The sequence below is a fragment of the Protopterus annectens genome, chromosome 2.part1, assembly GCF_019279795.1.
Source record: "Protopterus annectens isolate FY-2018-M chromosome 2.part1, PAN1.0, whole genome shotgun sequence".
Lineage (NCBI taxonomy): Eukaryota > Metazoa > Chordata > Ceratodontiformes > Protopteridae > Protopterus > Protopterus annectens.
In genome coordinates, this window is record NC_056729.1 from 1,939,001,317 (window position 1) to 1,939,015,445 (window position 14,129).

Sequence of the window (14,129 nt, forward strand, 5' to 3'; positions counted from 1 at the left end):
TCATTACTTTGAGAAGTTTCGACAGCTTTTTCAACTCCCAGATCGATTTGACTGCTCCATATGCTGGAAGTATTCCAGCCCAGGATATTACACTGTCACTCAAGTCCATATGAGTCAATTTTTCTTTGTTTTTTACGGAATGGTGGTCTTTCCAACCAGCTTCGATTTGTCCTACTGGATTTACAGGTTTTTCGATTGGACCTTCAGGTTTCCGGGCTACATCTCTCACATTTCATATCTTACCTAGAGGTAATTTTGCAGTATGTCTTATGGCCGGAACCAGATAACCCAAAAAACAACTGCCGGACCAATTCTCAGGTAGCCATTTGTATGCCTTTTTCCCACAAACAAAATAACAGTTTTTTACTTTAGTACTGATGCGGGTTAATTTTGAATGAAACATTTTCTTGTCTATAATAGACAGTTGTTTATGCAAAACAGGATTTCTCTGTACATCACTTAATGTTGTTTTTATTAAACTCAAATATGAATCATAATTCGTATTACAAACAGTGCCTCTATCTTTAACTTTAATATAGCATTTATAAAATATAGTTATGTTACAGTTACTCCAACCCACTTGAAGTGTATCATTCTTATAAAAACATACAATTCCCTTTTGTGTAATAGGCAAATACAATGCAATTTTGTATTGTGATCTTACAGATCCTGTATCAAAAAGTAAATTTTCCCAAGTCTCATTTATCCCCAAGGGGACAGCGGACATTAACAGTCCTCCATATGATGTTGGTATAGCAGTACAAACCCAGCAATTTCAAATGTTCATAGTCTCTACATATACATGCTTCATAGCTAGGTATGTGTTAAAGTTTGGATGCCAGTCTACAGACAGTTCATCACGTCTCTCCACTTTCACTTGTGTGGTTACATGTAGGAAAAACCACAACAAAAGGAAGGTCATCACAATCATAGTCAATAAATGCATAGTCAACAAGATGATTAAACAACATCTTTGGGGTTGATCTGTATTTTTACTCGTTTTGCTCTTGGCCATCCTGCCTTTGTTGTGTATCAGTCTCAAAATGTTTATCAAGTTGAAAATTTTTTACCAGTTTACAGTGCGTCAGATGGACGCAGGACGATCTCTCAGCAACTTTGACTGCAGTAGGCGTTGCCAACAGTACCTGGTATGGTCCTTCCCACTTTGGATTCGCCCAATTCTTCCACTTCGTAACCTTTAGCCAAACCCAGGTCCCCAGAGTCAGCACTGCTTCTAGCGGTCCGGTCTGTTTTTTATCTGAAAAAGAGTTCAACTGCAAAACAGTTTTATTTGTTAACAGTTTTTTCATATAGCTAGCTAATGAGCTGTCAGCCTCTAGTTCTGCAGGCATGAGAGCTTTCCACTGTGGCATATAATATGCCCTTCCAAATATAATTTTAAAGGGAGTCAAACCCTTTACATTTGGAACTGTTTTTATGCTCAGCAGTGCCAAAGGCAAACAGCAAATCCAGTTTTTCTGTGTCTCACTCACTAGCTTCTTCAATTTGTTTTTTAGAATTCCATTGTACCTTTCCACCAGTCCTGCAGACTGTGGGTGGTAAGCACAATGATTTTTCAAGGAGATTCCAAAGAATCTCCCAAGCTGGTGAATCGTCTGATTAACAAAATGTGTCCCATTGTCACTATAAATCCTTTTCGGTATGCCAAATCTAGGAATTATTTTTTTTACTAGGGCTTTTGCCACGGTTGCTGCATCCGGATTTTTAGTTGAAAATGCTTCTACCCATTTGGAAAACATATCTATAATTACTAAACAGTATTTTTTCCCTTCACATTTATTCAATTCTATGAAATCCATACAAATAGTGTGGAACGGATATGGTGGTGTAGGAAAACTCCCTTGCTTGGGTTTGAATGGCCCTTGTGCATGATGTTTGTTACAAATATGACATGCTGCACAAAATTTTTTTGTGTAATTTATGAATCCGTATGTTTGGAATATTTGATTTACTAACTGTACCATCCCCCCTGTTGAGACATGGCACTGCCCATGGCTCAACAAAGTTTTTGCATTTTTTTTTTACATTCTATCCTGTTGTTTTGTATGAGCTAAACATTTACAAATAGCTACTTTAGTAGGTAACTGAATGGAATTTAATAAGTTTAAAATAAGTTGCGCATGATTAATCGGTTTGCCATTAGATGTTATTATTTTCCTATTTTTTTATTGTTGCGCAAAAACATGCACTGTAGAGAAAGCATACTGACTGTTAGTATATATGTTTACACATTTATCTTTCGCTAGAGTGCAAGCCAGTGTTAAGGCTATTAATTCTGCTGCTTGAGCAGATAGGTTATGCTGTAAAGGTTGGGCTTTTAAGATCTTTGTATTTGTAACCACTGCATACCCTACTAGATTTTTTCCTGTAGGACCCTTTTTGCATGAGCCATTCACGTAAAATGTTACCTCGACATTATCCAAGGGCATATTAGTGAGGTCTTGTCTGGGCAAAGTTATTTGCTTAATTTTTTGCAGGCAGCTGTGCGGTGTGCCATTTACAGGAGTCGGAAGTAACATTGACGGGTTTAATGTTGTACAACGTTTAATTACCATATGAGGTTGGCTTAGCAGTATGGTCATACATGAAAGATGTCTAGCAGGAGAAAGATATGCTATTTTTTTTTGCAGTAAAATTATCGCGACTGCATGAGGCACTCTCAATGTGAGAGGGTGGAATAATACCACTGAGGCCGAAGCCTGTACTGCCATTGCAGCTGCAACCACTGCTTGCACACAGTGAGGCAACGATTGTGCCACTGGGTCTAACTGTGATGAATAGTAAGCTATGGGGCGTTGCTTATCCCCATGCTGTTGCGTCAGAACTGACGTCATATATCCTTATTTACAATCTACAGTCTGAAAGAATCTTTTGTGGTAATTCAAAAGTCCTAAAGCTAATGAAGAAGCTATCAATTGTTTTAGTCTGCAGAAAGCTGTTTCTGCTTCAGGTGTCCATTGTAATACATCTTGCACTGCCATTGGTGTTTTATATATTAAATCAGCCAGTGGAGCAGATTCTAAAGCATAGTATGATATCCAGCTTCGACAAAAATTAGTCGTTCCCAAGAAGGACATCATTTCCTTCTTGGTTGCTGGTTTAGGTGCCTGTAAAATTGCTGTTTTTCTGTCTTCGTCTAATATTCTACCTTCATTGGATATTACATATCCTAGGTATCTAACCTGTTTTCTCCAAAGGTGTAACTTACTTTTGTTTACTATGTGTCCCTGTGCTGCTAAAAATTTCAATAATGCTATCGTATCCTCCCTGCATTGATGCTGGGTGGGGGCTGCTAGCAAAATGTCATTTACATAAAGTAGAATCTGACTACCTCCTGGTGGGGTAAACCCTGCCAGGTTGCTTGCCATTTCTTGTGCAAATATCGTTGGACTTTTACAATATCCCTGTGGTAGCCGAGTATAAGTATATCTTTTACCCTGAAATGTAAATGCAAACCAATACTGGCTATCAGGATGTATAGGTATTGAAAAGAAAGCATTGCTTATGTCTACTACAGTAAAATAATTTTGTTGCGGCTTTAAATCATTTAACAAGGTGTGTGGGTCTGGCAACGTAGGTGCTCTAGGTATTATTGCATTGTTTACAGCTTGTAAATCCTGTACCATCCGCCATTCCCCGTTTGCTTTTTTAACAGGAAATAGAGGGGTATTACATGGTGAATCAAGAGATTCTACCAGTACTCCTTCCTTGAGTAATGCTGCTATTATAGGCTTGATTCCTTGCTCTGCATCTTTTCTCAAGGGGTATTGTCTTTTCTGTGGTCTGAATGCTGATTTTGGTGTAATAGTAACTGGTCCTGCTGTTTGAATAAGTCCTACATCTGATTTGCCTGTTGACCAAAGAATCTTTGGTATGTCACACAAGGCTTTTTTTTCTTCTTCTAATAAAAACGCTAATCAGCTGTCTTCACTAGTTTGTAAGTGTACAGCTGGATGTGTCTGTGTTAGCCAATTCAATTTCTGTTTTTGTATTCCCTGTTCTGATAATTCTAACTAAGTTTGTTTTTCCCATCTTGTTACTTTTTCTCCTAAGTCTGCCCATTTGATATTCTTGTTTTTTGTTAAGCTGACATGTGGTAGTCGATTAGATTTGTAGTGTCATGAATTCCTGAGGTAATGAACAGCTTACCACACTGTTTCCCTCAGTATCCCAATACAAGGTTCGTAATACTAACCTGTTAGCAGGATTTTTGAATAACTCTTGCTCATATTCTTTATCAGGTCCTGGCATGCTACAGTAGTATAGAGTACAATGTAACAAATGCTGTTGGTCAGTGTCAAGGGAGGGGGCCTTACTGATGGCCACATTCATCAGTTCCTCGGTTACTGCCCCTGGACCAGTCATAACTAGGTCCTGGCTGTACCAGTAAAAAGTCTCACCCTCCGGTCGCACCACAAAAGTATCCATTTGTCTTTCTGCCTTCATACCCTGCATAGTGGGAACTACCGCTATGCCAAATATCTGCATAAGATCTCTTCCCAGTAGGTTTACTGGACATTTTGCAGAAACTACAATTTTACTTTTCTGAGTCATACCTGAAACAGGGTCAAGTTATTGCTATATCATGGGAGAGTGGTTCCTTATATAGCTGTCCGTTTGCTGCTTTTACTAATATATAATCAGGTGATTCGGAATATTCTGGTAACTTGGAGGGGTGTATCAAAGTTCGTGACGCTCCTGAGTCACACAGGAATTTTACTTCCTTTTTCTCCACCAGAAGTGTAACTTCCGGTTTTGTGTCTGCCAGATAGAGCTCCAAGCTCAGTAATGCCAAATCCAAAATTTCACTTTTTTCATCCTCTACATCTGCTTGCACTTCCTTTGTTCCTTCTACTACATTTACATTTGCCCTTTGTTTGTTTGCCTTTCCTGATGATTTTTGACTTTTATTACTATCATATAGTCAGGCCTCATTACCCTTGCTTTCTGTAGTCACCTTTTTATTTAGCCTGCAATCCCTTGCTAAATGTCCTTTTTTTTCGCACTTAAAGCACTTACCTTTTTTTTTTCTCTCTTTAAAATCTTCTGACCGTTTGTCAGATTGTCTAGTTCCCTGGGCATTTTTTTTGCCCTTTTTACCGGACTGTACTACAAAAACCTCAGCTCCGTCTTCAGCAGTGAAGACCTGTGTCTTCTTTTTCTTTTTACTATTAAAGTGTCTTTCAGCATGTCTAGCATATTCAAGTAAGGCTTGTAGCCTACTTGTTCGATGATCTATCATATGCTTTGTAATAAAGCTACTGATAGGTGCAATGTAACCTTTCAAAAACACATTTTTCAGTTGCTGTTCATACGAGGTATCATGTGTCTGATTTTCAGGAATAGCCATACCACTATGGTTATTGAAACATTTCAATAATCTACCATAGTACCCATCTACAGTTTCATTCTCTTGTTGTATGCATTGATTAATGCAAGTCCAATTTGCTCTAGGTTTCCATTTTTCAGAAATTCGGTCTGTAAGACCTTTTACTCTGTTGTCTAGTTCTGTGTCACTATGTGGGAGTGGTTTAAGCTCTGCATTACGAGGATTCCAGGTGCCACAAATCATGTGCCAGTCTGGACCCACAATTTGTCTAACTACCTTTTTTACTTCTTCCCCATTCAGGTGGTAACTTAGTCTCATACCTTGTAAATCTTGTAAAAACTTTGTGTAATTAACTTTTGGATGAGGGATTCCCTCTGTAGCTTTCCGAATATCTTCCGGTGTCCATGGTCTGTACACTAGAAGAGTTGGGTCCTGCCCTTCCTGTCCTGCCTGAGGATTTGGTACCTCGATTAGTGGACAGATTTCTTCCTCACTCTCCTCTAGTGTGTTTCTCCCTACGTGATACAAGTCTGTGTCCCCAAGTGTTTTACGTGTCCGGGACCTAGTTTCAATAGGATCTCTAACAAATGGTTTTAGTGCTCTTGTGACATCAGGATAATGTGGAGGTGGACCAGCTTGTCTTCCCACTTCATATCCTGAAAAAGGCATCGGAGGGGGCGGGGGAGGAGGAGCCGTCGCTATTACTGTATTATTATCCTCTTTATCTAAAAATAACGTCTTAGCATTTTTAGTTTTTTGTTCCCTTCGGTTTACTTCCTCAATCCACCTGTGTGCCTGAGGAATGCCTAATCGTTGTTGTTTTTTTGCCTGACCTTCTGCATCAGATTTAAGTTGTTTTAAAAGTTTAACTAATGAAATTTTATCTAATTTACCATCAAATCCGTATTTATTAACCCATTTTGTATAATACCTAACATTATCAGCCCGTTGTAATTGCATATATTTTGTGTCTTCAGTTAGGGCCGGATCTCGCGATGTTTTAGTGCACTGATTTTCCATACTAAAAGAAAATGTTACGTAACCCTTTTCACCACGTGGTATTTTAGTTCCTTATACAGTTTATCTAGAATGACTGCCTACCTTATTCTGTTTCCCTGATCCCTAACAAAATATACAGTAATTTCCTTTTGTCCCTGATCTGTATAACAAATCTTCTGACAATAGTATTTACTGCAACCTAGTCCCTGATCTAAAACAGAAAAAAGGCAAATATTCTCCTACCTGAGCCTCCTGAGTCGACCAGTCCGAGACCGCTCTTCGGCCGCAGATCAGAAAGTGGCCAGCCTCTCAAAACGACAATTCAGTTGGAGGTCTTTGTATTTCAAGAAGAACCATTTCGGTAGCTTCTCCTGCGCAGTGTCTGACCACCGGTACACTCTGATCTGTAGCTGTCTGAGGGTTTCCAATTCAAGAAGGACCAAACTGTTAAATAAAAACAAGATAACAACACAGGAGGCTCAGATGCAAACGTTTACTAGTGTACACCAGGAGGCAAAAAACCATACAAGTACAGAGTTTTGTCTGACATGATGCAGGAAGTACAGAATATTTTATAGTATTTTCATTCAGGTTTTGCCCACCTTACTGACGTGGTTAGTCACAGGGCATCTACATCACTTTTACTAACAGTATTCTATTCATAAGGATTGCTGATGTTATATTTTTTAAAAAAGCTTTCCCTTGGGAATAATACAGCCTTGCAAAGCACCTGGTCAGTTATAATGTCTTTCTGTAAATGTTACTCCTTCAAGGTTTCAGGCCTGCTCGAATAAAATAGTTGGTTCAGTCTTGTAATACACTTCTTTGTTCTTCTTGCAACATTTTCTCAGCAGCTGTGTCTTATCTTGGTAACATTCACAAGGCCAATTGTCCCAGAGGAAGGAGAAGAAGATTTTCAATGCTTTATGCATTTAATTTCCTGACCCAACAGATAATCATTAGTGAAAAACATAAGCTTGCTGAGCTGGCTACTGCCAGGGTCAGAGTTCAAATACACTGCAGTTCCAAAGCTTCAAGCAATTACATGTAAAATCATTCTTATTGCCATATTGTTAATAGAATAAAATGCATTATATACTATTTGCTTTTAAACTAGCACTTTATATATGTTCAAATACATATTTTTCTAACAGTCATCTAAATAACTCTACATTAAAGGGATCTGTAAATAATGAAGAGATGTTAGCAAACAACTTTATATTTCATTATTTCATCTACAAATAAAGGGCCTGTTGCCCTTGAAGAATAAATTGCCTATGCTACATTAAAAAAATGATAAGGCAGTAATTTTGCAATGGGAAATGGATGGCAAATTGATAACAGAAACATAGTTACTAGGTAACTCCTCCAAAGGAGGACATTCATAGAACTGCAGCATCCACTCCCTTTAAAGTACAACACAGTACAGTATCAGTGATCCATCTGCATACTGTGGGAGTAGAACCCACAGCCTTCTGCATCAAAAGCAAGTATACTACCTATTGTGCTACTAACAATGCAACCAACTTAGCATAAGAAGCACTAAACTTCTCTTCCCCTGAAGCTCTCGTCTCTTTGTAAAATCCACTTGACACTCAACTAAATCTCTCAACTTCACAGCATAAGAAATCTGGAAAAAGCCAAAATGTATTTGGGGAGGGGTGGCAAAGGCCCAAAACCAGGAGCATATTTTAAATATTGCTTGTATAATCTTAGAAAATTGCTAAAATAAAGTGTTTTGTATTACCATGTGTTTCCTGAAACATAGGAAGACTGAAACTTAAAGGGCTATCATTATTTAGTGAATTCAGTTCTCACTGATTTGCCAGAAAATCACAAATGTTAAGAGGAACAGACCAAAAGTATGAGCCAAATATTCTGTGAAAATCTAGACAGTTGAGAGTTATGGACTCAACTCTCTGAATCACAAGTGGTGGTATGGGTAGAGAATTCAGGCTCTTGTTTGATCCTCAGTAACACTGACCACGAGCTATACCTAACTTGGCCATTACACACACACACACACACACACACACACACACACACACACACACACACACACACGAGCAGCATAACTCCTGAAAATAAAAGAACAACTCTCCTCACTGGCATGACTCTGGCTGTGGCAGCACCAACAGAACAGAACAGTGGCAGCATAAGTCCAGCAACACAGAGCAATAAGAGAACAAGAACAGCTAGTTTAGTTAGTTTAACTTCTGCTCTCGAATCGACATTAGTGTGAAAACTCCACTTCATTAATTTTTTTCCGACTGGTCTTGCAGCTGTAAAAGTGCGAGGGCTCCCCCCTCCCTCGGATCTATGGTTTCGGCACCCATGCTTTCGGGTCTATATTATTTCAGCGAACGCTTAAAATAGCGATTGTTTAATCAACCCAATAAAGTCGAAATCCCTAAATCCCGAACACATGGAACAGCGTTTATTTTTCCCAGGGAAAAAAATCACTGGTCCGTGTTCAGGACTTTGCCATTTTCTCCACTATAGTGCGATCCTGGAGTTGGTATATTTAAGTAGGGGGGGGGGGGGCAAAGCCCGCCAGTTTATTTTGTGTTTGGATTTTTTTTTTCTTACAGATCAGCGATCTTTTTCCCTTGGAAAAAAATCGCTGTTCCATGTGTTCGAGATTTAGGGATTTCAACTTTAATGGGTTGATTAAACAACGTTCGCTATTTTAAGTGTTCGCTGAAATAATATAGACCCGATCTTTCATGCAGGTGTCCTGCAAAAGTTTTTGTTATCTGTTATAACTTTATAGTTAAGTCTGCTCTTACTAAAAGTCATATATTTGCATTTGCTTATGCTTAATTATAAATAGGTACCATTAGCCTAGCTAATAACATCTATCAAGTAATTGCTTTACTTTATTAGATGGTAAAATAACCCCAACTTTAAAATTTTATCTGAATTTTAATGTCTAACAGATATTGGATTTTCTACATGAGGCAAACACTAAGAGAATACAGGTCCTAAGACAGATCCTTTAGGAACCCCATCATGTATATACTGTCTACCTCCTCACTAAATTTTAGAACTCCATCCCACTAGCGATATGAGAAGAAAAATTCAACTAAAGTCCTACTCACTCAGTCACCAGCTCAGTACATGTGGTTTTCCTGGATAATCACCAAACCCTTACTAACTCTCACCACTCTTTCATGTAACTGCACATGATACAGTGACTTCTTCACAATCCCTAACTGACTATCATATAACCCTCTCCACTACTATATCTGTCTGCCTTTTAACTGGACCTCCTCAATACTTCTTCATAATTTACAGCCATCTTCATCCTATAATTACTTCACTGACTCCTACTCAATATCTGTTTAATAACTGTAAATAGATATTGAATAGGGGACAGTGAAGTAAATATTTTACTGTATTCTTTTTTTAACTGTCATGTTTTCATTAATTGCCATATAATTACTATTCTGTGTATGTTCATTTACTATTCTATATTAGCACATTATTTTTTGATTAACTGTCATATCATTACTATTATATGTATATCTGTACATTTACTGTGTAAATGTTGTATAACTGCCTCCTACTCATTCTGTAAAATGGAGAATTTCTCTCCAAATCTCTGCTGAAATGAAACCTGTGTCCAGTCTGACTTTCCCCTGTAAACAAAAACAAGAAATAAGTAAAGCGCCTAATAATAATTCTCTGTTTGTCATTTGGAATAACAATAATTTACCAATCAATTTGTAAATGGGTTTATATTGCATTGCTTCATAACCCTCAAGATTCCTCTATGTAGCTGTGTGTCAAATGCTTTCTCAAGGTCCAAGTAAATGACCAGGACACAAAGTCCCTTGTCATTGGCTGTACCCATTATATCACAGAATTCCTTCAATTTAGGCAAAATTCTTTAAAAAGAATGTGCTGCTTTATATCTGTAATCAAAGTACATGATTTAGATTATATGAATAAATTTAACAAACATATGATTGATGACCCACTTTCGACAATATATGATGACCTGTCAGTCACTAATGGGTGATTGAATCCTACCACTGTCAAACAGTGAACCACTTGAGTATATGAATGAGAGGACCTATGATCATTCATTCTGTTCCACTGCCCCAAATATGTCTGATGGCTACCAGAGTGATATTTTCTAAAATCATTCAACTGATACCCAAGAGGATAAAGTAAAAAGAAAAGTATACACAAATCTGATTCAGTAAGCAGTAGTCAAAATGCAATTTGGTCCCAAGAGCATAAGGATAAGGGGAATATCTACTACTGTTGTCCGTCTGGGCTTCTAACATCGGCAACCCGACTAGAACTGCACACTGACCACTTGCAGGTATGAGTAGTGTGTGTGTGTGTGTACATCCACAAAGTCAACCACAAAACATTGCAATGTGAACATTAACACGCTACTGTGCATGTATCACACAATAAACTTGGTGGATGCAAAAAAAGAAAAAAAAAAAAGATTAAAAATTGTATTTTTTATTTTTTTTTGCAGGGCTACCCTGCACATCCACACCCCTGCTAATTATATATAATAACTGACCTAAAGATCACAAAATGTGCAGAAAGGACATTTTCCCAACCCCAAGAATTTGTGATTTCACAACCTGTTGACTATATATGTGGTCGATCAAATTCTGTCAACTAAATAGATGTCAACCATATGAGGATTCAACTAAATTCAGCTCCCCCATACATATATATACATATATATAAAGATATATATATATATATATATATATATATATATATATATATATATGGATCTAGGACTTTTGATCGAAAGATCAAAAGTCCGAATGCAAAACCACCCAACACAGTTTAATGAAAGCACTTTCATTGAAAAAGCGCTTCCGTTAAAGTATGTTAACAAAAAAAAAAAAAACACAAAATCTACTTGAATGCAGGGGGGCAAGCCCCCCCTGCACCCCCGGAGTGGGGGCTGTGCCCCCCCATACCCCCACTACTGTAATATTCTCACTCCGAGGTCACACTACAGTGGGAAAAAGGGAATTTTCCCTTACCGCACCATAGTATGACCGGAACAACAAGCATACTTACGCGAAAGTGCTGCTTCGGTGAACAGCACTTTCACGCAAGTATGCCCACCAATTTGGGATTCAGTGAAAGATGCAGTTGAGCATCTTTACGGATCCCATATATATATATATATATATATATATATATATATATATATATATATATATATGTGTGTGTGTGTGTGTGTGTGTGTGTGTGTGTGTGTGTGTGTGTGTGTGTGTATATATATATATATATATATATGCGTGTGTGTGTGTGTGTGTGTGTGTGTGTGTATATATATATATATATATATATATATATATATATATATATACATATATGTCTACAAGAGTACAGAGATGAACACACACACACACACACACACACACACACACACACACACACACACACACACACACACACACACACACACAGAAACACACATGCAATGCATGTTTAATATATACATATACAGACACAAGTACTATATAGACTGAATATCAAAACAGACAAGTTTGGTTAGTGTGGCATTCTTAGTTTTCCAAAGTTTCTTTTGCTGTCACCTTGCATCCAATATAGTATGTTACCCATCATTAAGCAAAAAAGACAAACTTCAAGTGCATAAGGCAGGATAATGCCAGAGGCTTCCAAATATTACGCTCCGTACTAAATCAACAAAGCTGTGCAAACAAACAAATGCTGCTGTGCCAAGCTGAAAGGCAATAAAGGTAATTTTCTCGGTGAGCTGCTGGATAAAACTGCTCGCACTTCTCTCTCTCGGGGCTTGGTGTCTAATCATGCTTCTTAGGAAAACAGTTACAATGAACAGTACATTTAAAGCCACAGGAACTGCAGCCTCATTCTAAGCAGGAGATATAAAATTTGTTAATTTAGTTGGGTCATAAATATCTCTCAAACTCTTACTTATTACAGAGTAATGAAGTTTACAAAATTTTAAATTGTAATGCTATGACTTGATTAATGCAACACATTTTATTTTCTGAAAGGATTATTTAAGAGTATAATTTGTGAGTTTCGTTAGATGAATATTTAATAAAACAAATTATTCCAGCTGTTCCAATGAATTTGGATTTAATACCGATTGGTACATTTTTCAAAATACAATTCAAGTCTCACACTGCAGAACGTGCAAAGAAAGTTGAGCACGTAGTGCCGTTTACTGTCCACGTAAGCTTTTGCTTCTGTCAAGCTGTCATCTCTTCCCCAGTATATATACACCTTGAAAGATTGTGGGTGCATGGGTGATAAAGTATTACCCTGCAGATGCAGCAATTCTACTGTGTCTTAGCTGAAGGAAATATTTACCAAGGGCCAAACGTGGCATCATATTGTTTGGATGTGTGCATAAATCAATGTTTCTAAGCCATTGGTTTAGAGTATATATTTAAGGGAAATGCAAAGACTGCAGTGCTCACTCAGTGAGTACCAAGAGCTTGTTTCATTGCAAAACCATTCTTTATTTTCATTTGGTATATTAAATCTTCTGCATTTACTTTTCTGTAATTTTTGGTATTTGTTTCATGATTGTGAATATCAGTCCTTTGTAGCTTTCATGATTTTGGATTCATTCATAGGATCTTTAGTCATTTAAACTACAGTCTCATGACAAGAGGCCTAACATGTCATACTGCGATGGAGTGTTTTTCAAAGTTTGGGATGTACAACAGAGGATGGATTTCCATGACATTCAAGTGCAAAGTGTGTAACATTAAGTGCCAGAAATGAGACATAATAAGAAGTAAGTGGCCTGATTCTAGTTTAAAGTGCACCGCTCTATGCTCTGACAAGGTAGATGCCAGGATGCGTGAGTTGAAAAATGCAGGAGCCCACAGTGGACCTGATTCTGTGACATGAGGGTTACACATAGGCCTGCAAATCTTGTTAACAACAAGCTGCAATGTGTTCGTTTCCTGTTATAAATGATAAATAATATTTCAAAGTATAGATGAATACCCCCTACTAAGAGCTTCTTCAGTGATTAAACTGAAATATTATAGCATGTTTTAAATGGCCAGTGAATCTCATTTACATTTGTGTTCACACACAAAGTACTTGACAGAGATTGGTCAGGAAAAATTCCAAAGATATATATATATATAGATATAGATATGTACACACACATATATATATATATATATATATATATATATATAAAGATAAATATATGTGGTGTTTGGCAGTCAATCGAATAGACACTACGCTGACACCAAGTAGAGTGATGTCATAATGTCAAATTCACAAATAACGACATGTTCTACATATGCTCTGGGGATCACCCTCAAGTAGACTAAACCAACAGCAATTCTTTTGTGGGGGGGGGCAAGCCCATCTTTCCACATCCCTTGCTAATTATATATACACTAACTCAGAGATTCCACAACCCCTGGGGAAAGGGAGTATTCCCCTACCTGAGGATTCTTAATATCACACACCTCTTGACTATCTGTCTACATCGACCAAATGGTGTCGACAAGTCACGTGTCAGCATATTGTCCATTCGATTAGAGTTCTGACACCCATATATAAATATATATAAATCCTAAATAGAGAGAGAGAGAGAAACAAATAAGGCACCATATCTTTCATTAGGGGTTCACTCTTAAGATGCAATGTATGACATGTATCCCTTCTGTACAGAGTAATTCTGGAATAGTAAAGTGGTGAGTGTGGATGCATCTCTTTTTGTCTTGCTTTTTAATCTCTGGACAGTTCTGTCAATATAGCTGGCAGTTAG